This window comes from Nesoenas mayeri (assembly GCF_963082525.1).
Source record: "Nesoenas mayeri genome assembly, chromosome: 4".
NCBI classification, from domain to species: Eukaryota; Metazoa; Chordata; class Aves; order Columbiformes; family Columbidae; genus Nesoenas; species Nesoenas mayeri.
This window is the reverse complement of record NC_137540.1, coordinates 77,753,837-77,769,301: the sequence shown is the minus strand read 5'-3', so window position 1 is coordinate 77,769,301 and position 15,465 is coordinate 77,753,837. Positions and strand designations below refer to the sequence as shown.

Sequence of the window (15,465 nt, the reverse complement as noted above, 5' to 3'; positions counted from 1 at the left end):
GGTCCCATCCCATCCCCCCCGCCCCGGGCAGAGCCGTCCCGCCGTGCCGTGCCGTGCCGTGCCGTGCCGTGCCGCCGCCCTTCTGTCCCCTCTGTCCCGCCATAGCGCGCCCTCCCGCCCGCGCCCCGCCAGCTTCGCTTCCCCTACTGCGCATGCGCACTGCTGGGAGGCCCCTTCCGCCCTTCTGTTCCCTGAGGCCTGCCCCATGCTGTGCCTGACACCGATCTCAGCCGGCGGCCCAGACGAGCGGTGCGGCGTCGCGGCGGGCAGCCCGCGGGGGCCTCGCGGGCGGGCGGAGGCCGCTGGTTCCGAGAGCGGGAGCCGGTGAGCGGCGCTGGGGAGCGGCCGGGCCGCAGGTACCGGGCGGGGGAACGGGCCTGGGGGTCGGGAGGGGATTCCCCCGCCCACGGTGCGTGTGTCTGGGGGGAGGGAAGGTGTCGTGTCGGTGCGGGGCTGCGGAGCGTCCTCCTCTGCCTGGGGTGTGCGGAGGCCTGTGCGGGGGAGCCGTGATGAGGCGGGGGGGCAGCTCTTCCCCGCCCCCGTGGGTGCGCGGGGGCCGCGCTGGGACACACCGGACCGCGGACGCTCAGGCCCCGTTGGCCCCGTGGGAGGCCCAGCGCTCCCCGTCCCCGCCGCTGACCCGCCCGGCCCCGGCGCCGCCGTGCCCCCGGAGCTTTGCTGCCCGGGGCCGCGCACGGAGCTTTGCTGCCCGGGGCCGCGCACGGAGCTTTGCTCCCCGGGGCCGCAGTGGGGGCGGCCGCGCGGGTGCTGGAGCACGAGCCCCCGCAGCCCCGACGGCGTCGCCGGCTCGGGGGTCGCTGGGAAGGAGGCCCGGCCGGTAGCGGCCCCGCGGAAGCGCGGGCTGTGTGCGCAGGTGCTGCCAGCGGGGGGCAGGGGGCGGGCAGAGGCGTCCGTAGTCACGGCCACGTTAAACTTGGGTTTGGGGGAATAAAAAGTGTCGTTTTCCAGTTCCGCCAGCCGCCGGTTGTACCTACGGCTCTCGGCGCTTGTCTCCCGCGTAATTCACCTTTTCCTGAGCGTGGTGCTGGAAACCGCCGGTCCGTAGGGCACGGAGCTGGGTTCTGTGCGGGGGTCAGCGCAGCCTTCGGCGATGGACCCGCGTGGGCTGAGGAACCTGCCCCGCAGGGCAAACGGACACGGCAGCTCCGGGGCCGCGCTGGGGCGCTCGCTCTGGTGAGCGCGGCACAGCGCCCCAAGCACAGCCCGTTCCCGGCCCTTCGGCCCTCCGAGCTGTTCCCTCCTGGGGAGCTCCGTCCTGGGGAGCGGGAGGTCCCCACGGGTGACCGTGGGTGACCCGTGTCTTCCCCATCCATTCGAATTCCAGTTCTGCATTAAAGGTGGAGCCAAAACATTATTAGAAATGAAAACTTAAGAAAGAATGCTTAAGAAGGAGCATAATTTGCACAAGCTGAAGAGTATTTTTGGCTTGGAAAAATTTGGATTTGGAGGAGGGGCAGGAGCGACTCAGCATTTACATAATTAATGACTGGGCTAATTTGCATGTGTGCAGCAGGGCTGTTTAGCAGAACTGTTGTGGCCGGTATCTCCGTTGGTGCAGGCTGGCGGAGGCGCGGCGCAGCTCTGCTGGCACAGAGCGGCGTGCACAGGGCGCAAACCGGCACCCTCGGCAGTCAGCACTTCGAATGACGGGCTGGCCGGATCAGGACCGGGCCAGAGCCCCAGTTGCCGTCCCTGCTGTCACGGGGGTGCTGAAACCCACGTGTCCACCGTGCGTTGCCGCCTTCAACCGGCATCTTCAGTTTTTCTGATCAATGCATTCGCTTTTGCCTTTGAAGGAGTTAATTTTCCCCTGCACTGCAGGGGACACAAGCCCCGCGTCTGAACCGTGTGCCGGGGCATCCCTTGTGCTGAGACACGGTGTCCTATGCCCTGGCTGTTAACCGGGGTGTTGCAGCCGAGCAGGGTGTTGCAGCAGACGTGCCCATTGCCGCGAGGGTTATGTTTTGAGTGGGGTGGAGCGGGGGTTCCGTGTTGCTGTCCCGTCACCACTGAGCCAGCGGGTCTCTCCCCTCCGGCGGCACCTGCGGCTCTGCCACACCAGAGTCCCCATGCGTTCTCAGCTCCTGATAAATGAGGAGCGGAGCCTCTCAGTGTCAGTAAACCAGGGCTGGTCTGACGGACGGGCTGAGCTCCCGCAGCGCACATCAAGCACAGGCTCCCCGTGCATGGGCTCGGACTCGGTCCCCGTGCATGGGCTCGGACTCTGTGGCGCTGCAGAGATGAGCACAGAGCTCGGCCCTTTTTGGTACCAAACCTCCTGGTCTGTGCGTGTTCAGCACGGGAGTTCCCGGGCGGTGCAGGACGGCGAGGGCTGTGCTGTCAGTAGGCTGGGGTGTCATGTTCGGGTGTTTTGAGATCTCACCGAGGTCTTGCCATGTGACCTCGGACCCATTTCTCCTTTTCTTTATCCCTCGGTTCCCAAACGTGGAGCTGAGACAGGGACTGACCTGCCCCCCGGGCGCTCAGGGGGTCTCGCTAAGTGAAACGTGAGGCACTTCTGTGTTCCCTCGAAGTGTTGGAGGAGGAGCGATGGGCAATACTTGTTCATTTGTAATCCAGGGAGGCTTCGGGAGCTGGGAGCGGGGCTGTCCCCTGGGGCTGTGTTGGACCAGTGCCCCACAAGGCCCCACGTCCCAGGCAGGACTCGCAGAAGCTGAATTGCGGGAGTTCTGCGCCCGCTGCCCAGAGAGGTGGAGGATGAACCATCCCTGGAGACATCCCAGGCCAGACTGGACGGGGCTCTGAGCAACCTGAGCTGGTGCAGATGTCCCTGTCATGGCAGAGGGGGGCACTGGGGGTGGGACAATGTCCCTGTCATGGCAGGGGGGCACTGGGGGGCTGGGGAGGTCCTTCGACACGAGCTATTCCATGACTGTGTGAGTTTGCAGGTCTGTCTGCTTGGTTTGAAAAACCCCTGAAGGACACAAACAGGGGAATGGACCATGAACCTGCCGGGGCTGCAGCAGCTCTGCAGCTGCACCCGCCTCTCGGCACAGCCGGGAAGGGCCGGGTCCTCCATCGGGGAGGCCAAGCTTGGATCTGGGGAACAATGTCTTCCCCAAAGGGCTGTGGGGCATTGAACAGGCTGCCCAGGGCAGTGCTGGAGTCACCAGCCCTGGAGGGCTGGACAGACGGACATGAGGTTCTCAGGACATGGGACAGGGTGGGTTATGGTTGGACTCCATGAGCTTGAGGGGCTTTTCCAACCCGAATGATCCTGTGGTTCTGTTCCATTTTGTGGGTTTGTTTCCTGGGCTATGGAACGACCCCCAGCCCCAGATGGAGCCGCAGGGTCTGCCCCTGGTGCTGCCTCCGGCGCTGCTGGCAGGGAAGGGGACCTGCTGGCCGGGAATTCTGTGACGATGGGGAAGTTCATTAGGGATGCCAATTGCTCAGAGAAGAAAGCAAAGGCGGTTGTATAAATGCTGAAATGCAGCAGGTGCTTGTCCAGCAGTTGATCAGTGTCTCCCAAGGAGTAAACCGTTTTGGTTGCTCTGAGTCCTTGAGCAGTGAAGCGGCGCAGGCAGATAACGAACTCGGCGTTTTCTGCGGTAATGAAACCCGGGGAAGGCTGAGTGACATGGACACGCGGGCGATGGCCGGAGGGGGACAATGAATGAGCGTTGGGATGGAGATGAGCTGGAACGGACTGACCTCCTCCTGTGCCGGCCGGGGCTGCTCCGCGGCATCCGGGGCTTCTCAGTGCGTTGCTGTGGTTACCGTCCCCCGGCAGCGCTGCTGCTGCATCGATTGCCATCCCCAGGGCTTCGGTTTGAGCGAGAAAGAAAAATCGTTACATTGGCGGTGTGAGAAATGCCAGGCGGTGTGTGCTCCCTGCAGCGTGGCTGCGGCGGCACTGGTGCGGCTGTGCGCGGTGCGGCTGTGCACGATGCGGCTGTGCAGCTCGGCGCGGTGCAGCTGTGCAAGATGCGCTGTGCAGCTTTGCACGGTGCGGCTGTGTGCGGTGCGGCTGTGCAGACCTGCACGGTGCGGCTGTGCAGCTTTGCACGATGCGGCTGTGTGCAGTGTGGCTGTGCAGACCTGCGCGGTGCAGCTGTGCGCGGTGCGGCTGTGCACGGTGCGGCTGTGCAGGGCACAGGCTCCAGTGCCGCGGTGGGTCCTGGTGCCTCGGTGTGTTTGGGCTGCGCCGGGGGCGGGTGCCCTGCTGTGAGCGGCGCTGGGCTGGGTGACAGCTGCGTCCCCTCCTCCGACCGGGCTGGCGCAGGGTCGTATTGTGCTGGGCACCTGCTTCCGAGACCTTGTTTTTAAAGAGGCGAAGGGGCCAGCAAACCTCCCGGTGCGCAGACGCTGGGAGCGCGGCCGGCGTGTCCCCGGCACGGGGACGGCGCTGGGGGTGTTTGTGCTGCCTGTCCCTGCCAGGCAGCTCTGGGCCAAACAAAACCGTGTTAGTTTAGAGTCACAGACGGTTTGGTTTGGAAGGGCCCTCCCCAGCCCCCCAGTGCCCCCTGTCATGACAGGGACATCTGCACCAGCTCAGGTTGCTCAGAGCCCCGTGCAGCCTGGCCTGGGATGTCTCCAGGATGGTTCATCCACCACCTCTCTGGGAACCTGCCCAGGCTCTCACCGCCGTTGGTATAAAGAGTTTCTTCCTCGTGTTTGTTTAGAAGTGCCACATGCTCAGCAGTTGGACTCAGTGATCTTAAAGGTGTTTTCCAAGCACAGTTCTGTGGTTCGATGGTTTTGTGTGGCAAACACCCCTCTGCGGCAGCTGGAACCGTGACCGAGATCTGTCCATGCCGGGGCTGCGGGGGACAGGACGAGCAGCGCTCTGTGCTCCAGGAGCACCGGGGTCTGCGTGTGAAGTGGGACATGGTGGGACACGGGCACGCGGGAAATGCGAAGGGTTTAGGGGCAGCGCGGTGGGCGGCAGCCGCGCTGTCACAGCACGGCGTCTGTCGGTCAGCGCTGGGTGGCATTGCGGAGGACAAACTTCATGAAGGATTTTAACGGCTCAGCAGATGTTTCTCTGTGTTGTTGGCCTCACGTGGGTGGCTGTTGGGAGGCAGAGATGAGCTGCGCTCCTGCAGCAGCGCCGGGACAGGAGCCGGGCGGAGGTTGGTCCCGCACCCGCAGGGCTGCCGTTGCCCCCACGTACCGGCCCCGTGTGCCGAACCGCAGCGAACGCTGCAGGAGGAGCTGGGGAGCGCCCCTCACCCCGTCTGCGCTCAGGAGGGTGCAGAGAGGGGCCGAACCGCAGCGAGCGCTGCAGGAGGAGCTGGGGAGCGCCCCTCTCCCCGTCTGCGCTCAGGAGGTGCAGGGAGGGGCCGAACCGCAGCGAGTGTGGCGCAGGAGGAGCTGGGGAGCGCCCCTCTCCCCGTCTGCGCTCAGGAGGGTGCAGAGAGGGGCCGAACCACAGCGAGTGCTGCAGGAGGAGCTGGGGAGCGCCCCTCACCCCGTCTGCGCTCAGGAGGGTGCAGAGAGGGACCGAACCACAGCGAGTGCTGCAGGAGGAGCTGGGGAGCGCCCCTCTCCCCGTCTGCGCTCAGGAGGTGCAGGGAGGGGCCGAACCGCAGCGAGTGTGGCGCAGGAGGAGCTGGGGAGCGCCCCTCACCCCGTCTGCGCTCAGGAGGGTGCAGAGAGGGGCCGAACCGCAGCGAGTGTGGCGCAGGAGGAGCTGGGGAGCGCCCCTCACCCCGGCTGCGCTCAGGAGGTGCAGGGAGGGGCCGAACCGCAGCGAGCGCTGCAGGAGGAGCTGGGGAGCGCCCCTCACCCCGGCTGCGCTCAGGAGGGTGCAGAGAGGGGCCGAACCACAGCGAGTGTGGCGCAGGAGGAGCTGGGGAGCGCCCCTCACCCCGGCTGCGCTCAGGAGGTGCAGGGAGGGGCCGAACCGCAGCGAGTGTGGCGCAGGAGGAGCTGGGGAGTGCCCCTCACCCCGGCTGCGCTCAGGAGGTGCAGGGAGGGGCCGAACCGCAGCGAGCGCTGCAGGAGGAGCTGGGGAGCGCTCCTCACCCCGGCTGCGCTCAGGAGGGTGCAGAGAGGGGCCTGCGCTGGATCGTGGGTCACCGGGGGAACGCAGAGCTCCGAGTTTAATTACAGAAGCCTCGAGCCCGGCAAACTCACTCTGGATTTACACTGAGGCCGTAAAGACCCAACCTTGAAGCGCCATTTTTAGAATTTTTTCTCTGGAAAACTAAGCTGCTTACAAATCAAAAAGCAGCTTTGCTGTAACAGTTTAATGGGGAGATGTATGTGTATATATAAAATAAATGTATATACACCAATGGAATAAGATGGGATTTTGTTCCTCCTCGATGGTGGGGTGTTCTCTGGGGGGTTTTGGGTCCCTGCTCAGTTGCTCAGAGCAGGCAGTGGGTGCCCAGGCCCCTGGCGTGGGTTCCGTTCCTCACCCCAGCTCTCAGCACCGGCCCTCGAGCTCCAGCCGGGACGTTCCGCGGGCTCTTGCCGGTGCTTGGTCTGTACCGGGGGTCACGGCAGGGCTGGGACTGGTCGTACGGCCCAATTAACAATGCCAGCCTTACCGAATCAGCTCCGATGGTTTGCTGAGCTGGACTGATGAGGGGCTGTGCAGACAGTCAGTGTATTTCCAGCGCAGTCAGAAATGGGCTGTGTTTCTGTGCAGAGGGGCCGCTGTGGCCGCCTCTGCCCGGCCAGGCGCGCTTGTTCATCTTGGTTGTTCTGTGTGCTTGAAGCAGCAGCTCATCAAAAAATGCCCGTGAGTGGGTTTGGAGGAAGGTGTGTTGTGTTCTCCTGGCTCTGGAGTGCCTGGGCCGGCTCCGCAGCAGCCGCGGTAGCCAAGGCTGCCCTGAGACCGTCTCAAAGTGCTCTAGCCCCGGAAAACGACACACGTCCCCCTGCAGGGCAGTTAAAAATGCTGCCCCGCCGCCGCTTCTCAGTGTCCTGGCAAGTTTTAATTGTCATCCGGAGTCCATGTGGTAATGAGAAACAACCAGAAAATGGTGAAGGGTGCTGGGAACTGTCACGTGAGGAGTGGGGTGGGATGGGGTGGGATGGGGTGGGATGGGCTGGAATGGAATCTCCTTGAGGGTGTTGTGTCACGTCCCTGGTGGGCAGAGCAGCGGGTTTGGTGTTCAGCCACATGTGGCCGCTGGCTCACATGCGCAGGCCTTTGCTTTTCTGTTCATCCGTACGGGTATACGTGTATGGCTTGAATGTTCTCCGGTATTTGGGTTTACTGTTAAGTGACCTGAAGCAGAGGCTCTGTCCCTGTGCGGGCAGCGTTTGCGTGGGCTGCAGGGGCTGGACGTTGACGGGGACTTCGTGTCTGCCCTGGGGTTAATCGCAGGCTTGTTGGAAATGTAAAGTCTTCTCAAGTCGTGCATAACGTTTTAGATTTCCAATGAAACTGTGACGAGTCCCCAGCTGGATGTTAGCAATCTGGTGTGTGCTCTCGCTGCAGCTGTCTTCGTGGCGTCCTCCTTGCTGTGGCTTTGCTGCCCGGGTTCGGTTTCCGTCACCGCGGGGGGAGCGGACGGTTTGCTGTGGGTTTGGCCACCGGTGCTGGTGGTGCCGTGTCCCACCTGCCCGTGCGCATCGGGGAGACTGCGTTTGTGTGACAGAAGTTCCCTGGTGCCCGCCGGGTTGGTGTGGAACCCTCCAGGGCTGGCCAGGAGGGAGGACTCAGCGCCGCGGCGTTTGTCACCTGGTTAAGGATGGACGGAGGCGCCGGCCCCAGCTGCCGCGGGTGGCAGGGCCGGCCTGCGCTCGCAGCGTTCTGCTGCCAGCGAGCGCCCCGCTGCTCCGGGCGCTCTGGGGGAGCGGCCGTGGGTCCCCATCCCTGCAGAGGGGCCGGTGTCCCCTTGCACCGTCCCCAGGGGCTGCAGCGCCGCCACCCTCCTGCTCTTTCCAAGGTCCCTCTGAGCCTCTGTGGCAGTCTCCCCGTTTTCTCTGTGCTTGCACGAAGCGTTTATATAACTTCGTTGCCCCACTCGTGGTCCCAGGCTCTCCCTCCAGTGCGAGCCCGTCGCTGTGCGGCGGTGTGCGTGGAACGGTGCCGCCCCGGCCCCGCGGGTGTCCCCAGCCCCACAGGTGTCCCCGGCCCCGTGGGTGTCCCCAGCCCCACGGGTGTCCCCAGCCCCACACTTCCACTGGCTCTGCCCCGGGGGCCCGAGCTCCCACAGGAAAGAGGAAAAACTTTGGTGTTGGGATTCCGGATTTCCCCAGTCTGTCTGATACCTGATCACAAGAACCTTTTTATCATGGAATCGCAGCCGGTTTGGGTGGAGGGCCCATGGGAGCTCTGCTGTGGGCAGGGACGTCTGCCCCAGCCGGGTGCTTGGGGCCACCGCAGTGGGGAGGCTGACCCGGCCAGGGCTGGTGAGAGCTGACCCGGCCAGGGCTGGTGAGAGCTGACCCGGCCAGAGCTGACCCGGCCAGGGCTGGGTTAGAGCTGACCCGGCCAGGGCTGGTGAGAGCTGACCCGGCCAGGGCTGGTGAGAGCTGACCCGGCCAGGGCTGGGTTAGAGCTGACCCGGCCAGGGCTGGCGAGAGCTGACCCGGCCAGGGCTGGCGAGAGCTGACCCGGCCAGGGCTGGCGAGAGCTGACCCGGCCAGGGCTGGTGAGAGCTGACCCGGCCAGGGCTGGTGAGAGCTGACCCGGCCAGGGCTGGGTTAGAGCTGACCCGGCCAGGGCTGGGTTAGAGCTGACCCGGCCAGGGCTGGGTTAGAGCTGACCCGGCCAGGGCTGGGTTAGAGCTGACCCGGCCAGGGCTGGCGAGAGCTGACCCGGCCAGGGCTGGCGAGAGCTGACCCGGCCAGGGCTGGGTTAGAGCTGACCCGGCCAGGGCTGGGTGAGAGCTGACCCGGCCGGGGCTGGTGAGAGCTGACCCGGCCAGGGCTGGGTGAGAGCTGACCCGGCCAGGGCTGGGTTAGAGCTGACCCGGCCGGGGCTGACGAGAGCTGACCCGGCCGGGGCTGGTGAGAGCTGACCCGGCCAGGGCTGGGTGAGAGCTGACCCGGCCGGGGCTGGTGAGAGCTGACCCGGCCAGGGCTGGTGAGAGCTGACCCGGCCAGGGCTGGTGAGAGCTGACCCGGCCGGGGCTGGTGAGAGCTGACCCGGCCAGGGCTGGGTTAGAGCTGACCCGGCCAGGGCTGGGTGAGAGCTGACCCGGCCGGGGCTGGATTAGAGCTGACCCGGCCGGGGCTGGTGAGAGCTGACCCGGCCAGGGCTGGCGAGAGCTGACCCGGCCAGGGCTGGGTTAGAGCTGACCCGGCCAGGGCTGGATTAGAGCTGACCCGGCCAGGGCTGGTGAGAGCTGACCCGGCCAGGGCTGGGAGGACACCGAAAAGGCTTTTAAAAATGTTAATGGCAAAAGGCAAACTAGAAACAACATCAGCCCGTTACTTGATGAGCGTGATCACCTTACTACCAGGGACACAGAGCAGGGGAAATGCCTTCAGCGCGTACACCTGCGTCCCCGCGGGAGCTTTGGGAAGCGACGGTCCCGTCTGGCTGTGCGGAGTGGGGCGGAGCAGCTCTGACCGCGGCGGCCTCGGCCAGGCACGCGGCAGCCTTGGCTTCCGTGAGGGCTGCAGCTGTGTCTGCGAAGGCGCTGGCCCCGTGCAGCGGGTGGGCGCTCCGAGGCGGGCGCTGGCGCTCGGTTGGCTCCTGGGTGCCCCAGGCTGGAGAACCGCTCGTTTCTGGAGAAGTTCTTGTTCATCCTGCGTGCGTCTGAAAGTTGGTTCCAGCAATTGCTGTGGCCTCAAAGGCCACCTGCTCCTCTGAGATGTTCTGTCTTCATCTCTCTGAACGTGTGGATCTGGTGCGGCGCTGGGGTTTCCAGCTTTTCCGAGTTCCAGTTCTAAGAGCTTCCAGCTGGCACAGCTTCGCTCTGCTTGCCTTTCGTGGCACGCTGAGGAGTCACCTGCAGCCACGCAGGAGATGAGGGGCCAGAGGGTGTGTTCATTAATACAAGTATGCTGAAAAAGGCAGGCCTGCATTGGCTTACCAGGACCTTCCCAAGCAGGTTCCTCTTCACCTTTAAAAGCTCCCTGGTGATGCTGGTTTTTCCGTCCAGGTGGTTCCTCACCTTGGCTGCGGTCACTGCCATCAGGGGCTGAAATGGGATGCAGACACTAAAATTCATGGTGCAGCGCCCGTTTTGGAGCCGGGTGGGTGTGCCGGTACCTGATGGGTGTGCCGTGCCGGTGTCTGGCGGGTGTTCTGGTGTCCCACGGGTGTGCCGGTGTTCCCTGGGTGCCGGTGTCTGGCGGCAGCCAGGACACGTGGCGCTGGGCACGGTGCCCGGCCAGGGCCCCTCCGTGTGCCCGCTTGCCGTTCCGCAGGCAGCAATTAGCGCCGCAGACAGCTCTGAGAAGAGGGGCTGATGACTTTAATTAGACGTCTGTTCACATCAGCCAGGCACAAAACAATTATTGATTTTAAACGATGTCCCACGATTAACCGTTTGGTCCCCGCGCCGCGGCTGCGTGCCAGGTGCCGTATGTGGGCGCTGGGGACGGACCCCGTGGCAGGGCGCTGGTTTCCCCAGGCTGGCTCTGCAGGGATGGGGTGGGGGTTTGGCTGGTGAGCCGCAGGGCTGGGGGACAGCGGGGGCCTCGGGGAGCCCGGCCGAGCTGCGCTGCTGCTTTGGGGCGTCCTGGTCGGCTCTGGGCAGGGGGACATTGGGGCGTCCCTGCCCAGCACCCGGCTGGACGTGCGGGAGGAGCCTTTGTCCCCCCTGGTGCAGGTTGGCAGCAGTGGCCGTGCCATGGCCGTGCTGGTGGCCGTGCTGTGGCCATGCCAGTGGCCAGACTGTGGCCATGCCAGTGGCTGTGCCAGTGGCCAGGCTGTGGCTGTGCCGGTGGCCAGGCTGTGGCTGTGCGGGTGGCCAGGCTGTGGCTGTGTCGTGGCTGTGTTGATGGCCAGGCTGTGGCTGTGCTGTGGACAGGCTGTGGCTCTGCTGTAGCTGTGCCGGTGGCCAGGCTGTGGCTGTGCGGGTGGCCAGGCTGTGGCTGTGTCGTGGCTGTGTTGATGGCCAGGCTGTGGCTGTGCTGTGGACAGGCTGTGGCTCTGCTGTAGCTGTGCCGGTGGCCAGGCTGTGGCTGTGCTGTGGCTGTGCCGTAGCTGTGCCGGTGGCCAGGCTGTGGCCAGGCTGTGGCTGTGTTGTGGCTGTGGCTGTGCTGTGGCTGTGTCGGTGGCCAGGCTGTGGCTGTGCGGTGGCTGTGCCGGTGGCCAGGCTGTGGCTGTGCCGGTGGCCAGGCTGTGGCTGTGCGGTGGCTGTGTCGGTGGCCAGGCTGTGGCTGTGCCGGTGGCCAGGCTGTGGCTGTGCTGTGGCTGTGCCGGTGGCCAGGCTGTGGCCAGGCTGTGGCTGTGCTGTGGCTGTGCCGGTGGCCAGGCCGTGGCGGCAGCTCCTGCGGCAGGAGCGGCAGCATTAGGACCCAGCGCTGGCAGCGGTGACAAGTCTGGAGCGGCACTAGCGCAGAGTCGGCTCCATCAGCTGGGCTGGATTTCCTGCCGCCCTGTAGGAGAGAATCGGCTGCCAGAAAAGGGCCCTTTCCCGCGGCGTGTGGCCGGCGGAGCCGCGCGGGGACCCGGGGATGGGGACGTCGGCCGAGACCTGAGGAAGCCCCGGCGAGCGCTGCTGCCGGCACTCAGCGCTCTGCAGCACTCGGCTCTGCGGGCGAGGCGGCGGCGGCGGCAGCGGCAGCATGGCCCAGGGCAAGAGGCACCCGGCCGGCCGGGTGAGTCGGGGAGGGAACTCGGCGCGAACTCCGCTGTGCGGGGGGTGACATTGTTCTGCGGCTGCTGCTGCTGTCGCAATGAAGAAAGCAGCGATTTTTATGCTGAAATTGAGCTCGTGTTCCCTGCGCTTTCGTGTTTCTGGAATTTGATATCTTCATCACTATCAATATCTGTCGTGATGTACAGTGGGTGGATAAATAGTCTGAATTATATTAGCAGCCGTGTCCTTTTGATTTAAGTTAGTCTGCTTTTGCTGTTAATTATTGCTGATAATGCAGCGAGGCGTCAGCTGAGCCTCCGGTGATGACAGAATCTTCCCAGGGCTTTTCAACACAAAGATTCAGGCTTGTTTTCTTCTCTGCATCGTGTTTTTTCCGTGCTCTGTGCTCATTTTCCAGGTAGCACGGTGCGATTCTGAGCTTCCGAGTGCCCGGCAATCGCTTCCAGGTTTTACCGTATTGCAGTTAACCCCGGGCGGCGCGGCGGGCAGCGCACCGGCCCAGCCGGGCCTCGCCTCGCGCCGGCTTTGTCGTTTTGTTCGGCCCCGCCGGCGCGGTGACATTGTGTCCCAGGCACCCACCGGCTCGGGGACCGGGCAGCGCGTTCTTGGCATCTCCGTTACCCGTGTTTGCCAACTTGGCAGAGCGCTTCGGAACTCTGGGGGAGCACAGACCCCTTCCCTCCGCCCCCTTGTGCCGGGGCTGCCCCGAACCCCGTGGGGAACGGGACCTGCGGCCGCTCCCCCCGCCCCGAACCCCTGTGGGGAAGGGGACCTGTGGCTGCTCCCCCTGCCCCGAACCTCCGTGGGGAACGGGACCTGCGGCCACTCCCCCCACCCTGAAACCCCGTGGGGAAGGGGACCTGCGGCCGCTCCCCCCACCCTGAAACCCCGTGGGGAAGGGGACCTGCGGCCGCTCCCCCCACCCTGAAACCCCGTGGGGAAGGGGACCTGCGGCCGCTCCCCCCGCCCCGAACCCCCGTGAGCAGTGGGACCTGCGGCTGCTCCCCCTGCCCCGAACCTCCGTGGGCAGCGGGCCCTGCGGCTGCCCCCGGCCCAGGCGGGTGGGTGCCCGTGGCGGTGGGCGTGCGGGTGCCTGTGGCGGTGGGCGTGCGGGTGCCCGTGGCGGTGGGCGTGCAGGGTGACGGGTGTCTGGCCGGAGCGATTTGCAGTGCAGTGGCCGGAGCCGCTGCTGCTCAGCCCACGGCTCGGGGCGGCTGTGAGCGGCTTTTCCCAGCAGTGCGGGTCGGAGCGTGTGGTGTGTCCGTGCGGGGTGCGGCTGCGGGGGCTCCGGGGCTGGGACGCGGGGTCTGTGTGTGTGCGGTGGCCCCCGCCCCCGGCTGGGGGTTTGCTAAAGGCCGATGTGTCCAGTGGGGGGGGCGGTGCAGGAGGTGACATTTCAGCCTGAGTAGTGGAGGTTCTGTCCTGATACCCGTGCTGAGTTCTGGCGGGGCAGACGGCGGCCGCAGCTCCCGGACGCGCGGGCTGGGCTGCGCTGTGCTCCCATGGCACGGCGGGGTCGGTGCGGTGGGACCGCGGCTGCGGCAGCCCGGCGGGGCCGGCAGCACCCGGAGCAGGCTCTGGGGACGTGTGCTCGTACGCTGGCGCGGTGGCCAGTGTCATTGCGCTCAGGAGCACCCCAGCCATCCGCCTTCGCCTCCTTGCTCCCCAGCCTCGGCCAGGATGTGTCCAGCACCAGGGTGGGTGGGGGCTTCACCCCGGCTTGGCCACACGTCCAACCGCAGCAGATCTGAGCGGGGAGGGTCGACACCCCCCCTCGTGCCACCCCCTGTACCCCCCGCCGTGCCACCCCCTGAGGGCCGCTGGGCGTCCCGGCTCGTGCCGCTCCCAGCAGGGCGGTTGGGCAGCGCCCGCGCTGTCCCGTGACAACTGGACTTCACAGAAACTAGAATTATTTCAGACTCATTTCAGCCGCGTTGGGTCACGTTCAGTTGGGGGCTCAGGGCGTTTTGCCCCGTGGTTGTGAATCCCACGGAGCTCTTCAGAGGTGGCTGCTGCCTTCAGGGTTCGCCTGAGACTTTTGATCTGCGCTTTGAGTGGCAGTTTGAGGTTCCATTAGTCACATCTGCACCGGGGAGGAGAACCGAGTGCACCGCGGTGATGTGAGCGGCTTCTGGAAGGAGCACAGGAAATACTCCTTGGGTTATCAGCTGCAATGGAGCGAACCCTGAAACCATCGTGCTCAGGTGGGACACGGAGTGACCCAAATCAGGCCCAGGTCACAAGAGCTTCAGTTGCACCGTTTTCCATCGGTGGCTGCCGGTACCCGTGCTGTGGGTTTGGGAGAGGGGCAGGAGCGCTGCCCCGCTTCCACAGGACACCGGTTCCTCCTTTAGGGTCACTTGGCAGCTCACCCCCCCCGGAGCCGTCGCGGTGGGAGCGGGGACGAGTTGCTGCGGGAGCTGCCGTGTGCGAGGGCGCGGGTGAGCTCAGCTGGGACCCGAGGGAGCTCCGCGCGCTGTCCCCAGCTGCTGTGCTGGGCTCAGGCGTCCCCAGCTTGGCTGTGTGTCCCACCCGCACCTCCTTCCTCCGCAGCTGGGAAGGGACAGTGACCGCAGGTGGCACCGGCACCCTGTGCCACCACGGGCCTGGCTCTGCCTGGCCGCCTCTGTTGGGGACGGCCAGTGGGTCCCAGCACGTGCTCACCCCCCTGGGGCGGTAAATGCAAATGCAGCATTTCCAGCTTGGACAGTTTCTCACCTTTTAAAATCCAGAGTTGTGGTAATCGTGTTGTTTTGAGCTGTGATGGGAATGCGGATCTTGGGTTTAGCTGGGCCGGTTGGGCCTGGGCTTGCGCGGCAGCTCTGGAGAGCCGGGCAGGGTTGCTGCAGAAGGGCCGTTGGTGTGACCACGAGCGACTGGCAGATGTTTCCTTGCCGCACCAAGCTGGGCGCGGGAGGGCACGTGGGCGCGGGAGGACACATTGGTGCGGGAGGGCACGTGGGCACGGGAAGACAGCCGCGTGGGCGCGGGAGGGCATGTGGGCGCGGGAGGACACATGGGCGCGGGAGGACAGCCGCATGGGCGCGGGAGGACACCCGTGTTGGCCCCACTCGGCGGTTCGTCCTGCGGCTGAGGAGCGGGGCAGGAAGGCAGTGGGGGCGGCGGGGGCTGGGGCCGTGCCCAGCGGGCATTCCCTCCTCCCCGGGCGCCTGTTTTACACCTGGAGCTCTTTTCCCGAACCCCTGGGCTGCCCTGAACTTCTTCTCTCTGCCTGTTGTTAGCAAATCTATGATTTTTGTTGGTGTTTGTCTCTGGCGTGCCCGAGCAGTGACAGGTGAGCAGGTCCCTGCTCCGAGCACACGTCCAGCACCCAAATTTCCCTTTTTGATCAGTCTCGTTGCCATTTCACTTGGCATGACTTCCATACAGGTAGCAGCTATCTGGTGAGTGCCGGGTCGCCGTGCCGGTGTGGGAGCTCGGCTGTGCTGGTGCCCGGGCAGCTGGGGGCACGGGACGCTGCTCAGGGCGCTCGGGACACTGCTCAGGACGCTGCTCAGGGCGCTCGGGACGCTGCTCAGGACGCTGCTCAGGGCGCTCGGGCCTGGGAGCAAAGTGCGCCTGGGAAGTGTTCTTCTCAGCACCCTTTGCTGGCGTGACAAGGGCTGCAAGGAAGGGCGCTCAGCACGAGGGTGCTGTGCAGTCAGCAAACTTCCTGTCTGTTTTATGAAATGAAACCTTATTTGATAGATTTACGAAATTATAGTAATTTTATATTTGA

The 15,465-nt window shown here is 65.1% G+C and overlaps 1 protein-coding gene across 6 annotated transcripts in view; it reads left to right on the top strand.

The window, feature by feature from the left end:
- Nucleotides 1–278: 278 nt before the first annotated feature.
- DCTN1 (dynactin subunit 1) overlaps nucleotides 279–15,465 on the top strand; it is a 68,148-nt gene continuing 52,961 nt past the window's right edge. For all 6 annotated transcript variants that reach the window (XM_080344145.1, XM_080344143.1, XM_080344144.1 and 3 more), the window contains exon 1: nucleotides 279–356. The gene's annotated coding sequence lies outside the window, so the exon portion shown is untranslated. The remainder of the gene's footprint in view (nucleotides 357–15,465) is intronic.